Genomic DNA, 7,536 nt, shown 5'->3' on the forward strand with positions numbered 1-7,536 from the left:
TAGTTCTTCTGTCTCCATTTGATCATTTGAGGGCCTTGAAAAAGAACAATGGCTGATTACGGGGTCTGCTGTGTTTTAATGAAGAAAAACAGATAGACAAAAAACAAAAGGGAAAAAAAAGCTGTGACTAAGTCGCAGCAAAAATGGCAGCGGGTCAGACATGAGTCGAACACTGATCCAGCTCATCACATGGTGTTTACTGGTTATGATGCTGCTCATCATCATAGGATTGTCAGTTCACGTAAATAATACCCAGTACTATTTCATAAGCTGGTGGCCTTGTTTTAAACATTTCTAGCATACTCACTTTATTGGTCATAGTATTGCGATAGAGCTCAAGGTTAGGTTTATCAAGGTTCTGCCGAGAGGCGAACATGATTTGTTCAGATCAATGTTGGATCTAAATCTATATTGGTCAAGTGTTTATTGAGGTCAAGCTTATCATACTGGTCACCTGACTACTTCACAATTTGAGGACTGACCTTTCTTCTATATGCTTGTGGTAGTTACACCACCGTTCAATTAATTGAACAGTAATTAATGCTTTTATTCAGAAAGGACATACTGCATTGATCAAAAGCGGCAGTTAAAACATTTATAATGTTATAAAAGTTTAAAATTTCAAGTAAATGGCATTCTTTTCATCAAAGAATCCTACAAAAATGTACCATGGTTTTCACAAAAATATTAAGCAGTCCAACTGAAAATAATACTAAAATAATATGAAATATGTCTTGATTTATTTTGTATTGTGAATCATTTATTTTATATGACTTATTATTTTTTTGATACAGTGTGAGGAAAAAAACAAACAATGAAAAAAGACAAAAAGGTAGTAATGCTGAATAATAAAATAAATAAATATATACTCATAATAATACATGAAAGTAAAACACTGAAATGTATAAGAAATGTTTCTTGAGCACCAAATCAGCATACACTCTGAGCAAAAAGGATTCTAAATAGCTCTAAAAGTTGTTCATTGGCTTGTAATCATAGGGGAACCACTTTAAGTGCTACATAGCACCTATCTTTAAAGGTGCAATACAGCACTATTGTCAAATGGTCCTATGTAGAACCATAAGAGGAACCCCATTCTTCTCCTTAGATTTTAGATATGTTACTCCACTCTCATATGTTTGCTATGAATGGGAATTTACTACATTGCAAAAGCTGTTTGGAATCACTTTTATGCTTTTCTGAGGTCATAAAGTCTTGTGTGTGGGCCCTGGAATATTTCCTTATAGTGGGGCCTTGGGGGCAAAAAGGTTGAGAACTACATTATCTTCAGGAAATACACTGTATTTTAATGTCGTTTTTTAATCCTTTCCCCAAATAAACTAAGAGACTAAGAGAGAGTTAGAGAACCTTTAAAGAACTATACAGTGGTTTAATGTGTTCTTTATACAGAGAGTTTTTTTTTTTTTTTTACATGTCCTAATGAATTCTGAAAGATCATGTGACACTGAAGACTGGAGTTATGATGCTGAAATATCAGCATTGCCATCACAGAAATAAATTGCATTGTAAAATATATTCAAATAGAAAACGGTTATTTTAAATTGTAATCACAATGTTACTGTTTTTCCCTGTATTTTTGAGCATAAGAGACTTTCAAAAAATAAAATAAAATAAACATTAAAAAGTCTTACCAACGCCAAACTTTGAACAGTCGTGTGTATTTAATATCTCTGAATGACTCGTTTTATTCACAAAGTCAGAAATGCTGGTTAGGACATTACTTGTATAGTCAAACCTGAGACACAAAGTGTGTGATTCAGGCCACTGAAAAAAACATATACGTTGCAGTATTTGAAAGGTAAATCTAGCTTGACAAAAAGTAACCTTTGATACATTTAGCAGGGTTGGGTAATCAGCATTAAATGAGGTGAACAGAACCACCAATCAAGTGTTTTGATCAGGAAGCTTTTCTGTGCAATTCTACCAGGAATTCTGTTTCAAACTCCATCTGCACAGACGTGACTCCTCTCAGGGTCACTGTTAGTATCACTGGGGAAAAAGGACTTTTGAATGGATTTACACGCACTAGCAGTTTGAAATACAAATAAAAATCACTTTACATAGATTTGATGAACAAACCCTGAAGGGTTTTTAGAGACAATTCTGTGTACTGAACAACAGATTATGAAGCAATACTGGAACATTATCATTTGAGAAAGATAAGAAACTAAATTCCTTCCAGCAGTAGCCTTAAGAAAACTTTTTAGGAGTTCAACTGCAGGGGAAGAACTACTGTATATCCATTATCCTAACAATCTCTCAATATCCTCCTGAGAACCATAACAAACTTTTGTAAAAAAAAATTTTTTATGTCATTACATTGGTTGGAGCATAAGAAACAAATGAAGAGAAAAACATTTTTGAAAAACTGTTTTATTCATATTTTAATCTATGTCCTTTGTAGAAGACATCAGGACTAAGTTATTCAAAAATAAGCAAATAAATAAATACGTGAAAAGGCATGTACAGACAAAAACAATGGTATATTTTTTTTCATTCACCAATCAGTTTTTAGGCTTCAGGCTATTTTTAACCAAACTTTGTACAAAGATGATTTTCAACTATGTTATGAAAGATATAACAGAATGATTTGATATACTATTTTTCTTTATGCAATATGTGCATAAAATGTCCATAAATTGGTATTCCCATTCTATACGATGTATCTATACATTGCATCTAATTTGCATATTAATGTGTTCTTTGGGCAAATCATAATGAAAAAAGAGGTGTTACAATGGGAGTAATAACTTGGCAACATTTTCATAAGAATCTCATATTTCATAGAAATATTGATCTATAATTTCTTTCCCTGTTGACTTGTTGTGTTTGCCTGATTAACATGATGTTTGTCCTGGTGTCCTCTACAGAAGACATGTATGAAAATTATGCCCAAAAAAGTCATATTCCGATTTGAAACCCTATAAAAATTTTCTGAGATGTTTTTACGACAAACAATTTGAAACTTAGTCCGATTTAAATGATAATTACAAAATATTATCATAGTGCTAAATTTGATCATTCTATCAATATCAGTCATATGTAAAGACCAAGGAGAAGGTGTGTTTATGATCAAACCTCCAAACATTTCACATCCCTAAAAAGCGCTGAATGTGCTCTGTACAGGACATCCAGAACTGTGGCATGTAGGGTCTCCGAGAAATGTACTAAAATATAATGTCCTCTACAGAGGACAAAAGTCTATGCCTGAGTCCCAGAAGGATATGAATCAAATGATGGCAATTCATCAGGGTGTTCCTTCAGTACTCCAGGGTCAAGGACAACAATTGCTGTCCCCGTTTGGTGTGTTTGTCAGTTTTGGAACTCGGTCAAAAGATTACAGACAAAGTACACCATCCCGCCGGGAACTGAAAAAATGATCAGTTGCCAAAGAGGAGAAAAGGGCCTCGGCAGATTCATCCAGTTATATTCCATCCAGTTTGTAGAATATAGTCTACCTGCACTTTGCAAAACATCTGTGGATCTGTGTAGGAAAGGGGCTGTAATTGTGACTCATGTAGTTCAGATCTAACTTTTCTGCTCCTCTGTGACAGAAAAAAAGAGTGAAACGGTAATTTAATTGGAGGTCAATCACATCATAAACAGATAACCTTTGTTGATATGCTTTTCTATTTGATAACATTATATGTCAAGGTAAGCCAGAACTATGACGTTTCCACTTCTTAAGGGCTCTTCTGATCGACATAAAATGACCAATACAGTTTGTTTTTGCCTTTTTAGGAGTAGATAAATCTTTAATTGGTCTCAACATAAAGCAGAATATTAAAAGGTATACAGACTTAGACTTTATGAGGTTCCATTTGTGCCAAAAAGGAGTTGACTGCTTTGTACTATACATTTGTCCATGTCTACAATCATTTCGCACTTGTTACGATAAATTAATAAATGATGATGTGTATGTTCTTTGATTATGCCATCTTGTTCTGTCATTTATGGAAGGCTATTTCCAAAAATTATGCCATTCTGTTTGTGCCAAAAACACAATCTGTTTGTTTCTAAAAAATATTATGTCAATGTATGAAGATGAAACCTATAAGTTAATGAAACCTATAAGTTAACTTATAAGTTAATATATATATATATATATATATATATATATATATTAACTTATAAGTTAACTTATAGGTTTCATTAACTTATAGGTTTCATCTTCATACATTGACATAATATTTTTTAGAAACAAACAGATTGTGTTTTTGGCACAAACAGAATGGCATAATTTTTGGAAATAGCCTTCCATAAATGACAGAACAAGATGGCATAATCAAAGAACATACACATCATCATTTATTAATTTATCGTAACAAGTGCGAAATGATTGTAGACATGGACAAATGTATAGTACAAAGCAGTCAACTCCTTTTTGGCACAAATGGAACCTCATAAAGTCTAAGTCTGTATACCTTTTAATATTCTGCTTTATGTTGAGACCAATTAAAGATTTATCTACTCCTAAAAAGGCAAAAACAAACTGTATTGGTCATTTTATGTCGATCAGAAGAGCCCTTAAGAAGTGGAAACGTCATAGTTCTGGCTTACCTTGACATATAATGTTATCAAATAGAAAAGCATATCAACAAAGGTTATCTGTTTATGATGTGATTGACCTCCAATTAAATTACCGTTTCACTCTTTTTTTCTGTCACAGAGGAGCAGAAAAGTTAGATCTGAACTACATGAGTCACAATTACAGCCCCTTTCCTACACAGATCCACAGATGTTTTGCAAAGTGCAGGTAGACTATATTCTACAAACTGGATGGAATATAACTGGATGAATCTGCCGAGGCCCTTTTCTCCTCTTTGGCAACTGATCATTTTTTCAGTTCCCGGCGGGATGGTGTACTTTGTCTGTAATCTTTTGACCGAGTTCCAAAACTGACAAACACACCAAACGGGGACAGCAATTGTTGTCCTTGACCCTGGAGTACTGAAGGAACACCCTGATGAATTGCCATCATTTGATTCATATCCTTCTGGGACTCAGGCATAGACTTTTGTCCTCTGTAGAGGACATTATATTTTAGTACATTTCTCGGAGACCCTACATGCCACAGTTCTGGATGTCCTGTACAGAGCACATTCAGCGCTTTTTAGGGATGTGAAATGTTTGGAGGTTTGATCATAAACACACCTTCTCCTTGGTCTTTACATATGACTGATATTGATAGATTATATATACACACACACACACACACACATGGATATCTTTACCTGGATATCTGTAAAATGTGTTTAAGAAAGTTCACTGAAAGCAGTAATTTATAAAGCATAAAATTGACCTGAACGGACAACAGTTAGGACGAAACAAGCAAACAAACACAAATAGACAACAGAGATAAAACAAAAGCAATAACAGTAGACATAGATAAATGTATTGTACAAAGTCAGCTTTTTTTGGCACAAACAGAATGGAGTAGAGACTATCCTTTTGTCTTCTCTGTTCTTATTGGAAATTCAAGTGATGTTTTGTTGTACAGTATGATTTCATTTATTTCTGGCTTGAGATCCCAGACCTTCTCTACAAAGTCTTTGGACGATAATCCATATTTCTGATCGTATTGCTCAAAGTGTTGCTGGGTGTTTAGCAATCTTGTACATGCTGTGTTTCACACTGTTAAAGGGATATAAATGAATGCACATAAGTGAATACACATTGTATGGACATAAAAACACTGTGACATTGCTCAAGTTATCTTCTTTAATGGACAACAGAAGAATGAAAATCATACATGCTTTGAATGACATGAGGATGAGTAAATGGTGACAGCATTTTCATTTTTGGATGAACTGTAAACTGTAAGTAACTGTAAGTAAGAGCTGCTCCATATAAACATGGGGTCATTCCCTGTGGTTGCTGAGGTTTGGGCTGATGGCTTTCACCTGCTCAATTTGTTGAGGACAGTCCACAACCTTTCTAGGTTTCTGTCATGTCTTCATGTCTTTGAGATCAGTGGCGGAGCCAGGATGTTTTCATAGGGGTGGCCAGGGAGGGGCCAGCAACCAGTCTGGAGTGGCACAGAAATCTTCATTATTTCAATATAAAAATGTGTTTGACTATAATGTACTGGACTGTTTTAGTGCCTAAAACACAACTGAGTACAATTAATGTCTACTTAACTGTAATTGAGATATTTGTGAATTAGATCAAGTAATACTGAGTGGTAGTATATAGTGTCACTATAGCTTTATTGCTCATTCAGCTTCTCAAAACTCCCAAATGCTTGCTCTCCAACATTGCATACTCATGGATGAGACATGCAGATAGTGATAAAAATGTGAAAAGGGCCGGAAGTCAACAGTAGACATAAATGCCAGAATATAAATTAGTTATTTTATGCATTTAAATGGTTTCATTTTCGCATATTTTCTAGTATAAGTGCACTGTGCTCACATGTATTTGTGCATTAAATTACAAATAAAAAATACATATCAGCTTGTGCCTTATATTGGGATCTCGAATTGCAGAATATATTTTAGTACATGCATTTGAGAGACATTCTTGTGTGCTGCGTATACATACATGCACAGTTTGCAGCTTTAATCGCCTTTTTGGTAATTTCATAAATTAGCTGACGACAGAACTAGGTATTTATGCTCATAGTTTCTTGTGCGGATTATTTATGATTAAGTGATCGTGCGCCACATATTTGCGTACTGTTGAAGAGTGTGCGCCGTGAGCACAGTAAAACGGCTGGTGGAACAGGAGAGTGTGTTTTACTGACATATAGTCTAACAACATCTCATCAGACCACAGTTCCCAGTTCTACTGAAGCTCATTTGGCTGCTGTAGCTTTTCCGCGCTCGTTTGACTCGCGCCTGACGGGGAGGTTAAGCTGAAGTGCGCGTCTGAAAATTTTCCCGTTTGATGTGGCCATAAAGAGATACGGCGGTTCCGCATCTTAATTAAATGCATTTCTTGTAAAGAAAAAAGGAACAAAAACTGCAGTTTTGGGCTCCGCCCCTGTTTGAGATGTTTGGCTATCACTGTGTATCTTCTTTATCTGATCAGCCACCTTTGGACAGAGATGTTCTAATTAATCTTTGACTGCTGTCTTTTCAGTGGTTGTGATCATGTCTACCACTGGGATACTGTGTGGCACTGTGGAGCTGCTAAATTTAGCTCTTATGTTCTTCACAGTTCTGTGGTGCACTGTTGTCGTCCCCCTTCTTCCAGGTTTTCTGATTTAATGTTTGCTATAGGGTAAAGCAGTGTAGAACATTTTTTAGTTCTTTATTGAGTTATGCTTGTTCTGTGAATTGTGCCACTTTGCCCCACTTTTCGATAACAGAGGCCACTGAATGTGCTCCTGACAGCATTGAACATGCACAATTTTAAATACACTTTTGCTGGTTAATGCATTGAGAGAATCTTTTTACCAGAATCTTTACTGAATTGTGGAATGTTTATACACACACACATACATACATACATATATATACATACATACAGTATCTCACAGAAGTGAGTACACCCCTCACATTTTTGTAAATA

This window comes from Sinocyclocheilus rhinocerous, unplaced genomic scaffold, assembly GCF_001515625.1.
Source record: "Sinocyclocheilus rhinocerous isolate Xijiao unplaced genomic scaffold, SAMN03320098_v1.1 scaffold837, whole genome shotgun sequence".
In the NCBI taxonomy this organism is placed as follows: domain Eukaryota; kingdom Metazoa; phylum Chordata; class Actinopteri; order Cypriniformes; family Cyprinidae; genus Sinocyclocheilus; species Sinocyclocheilus rhinocerous.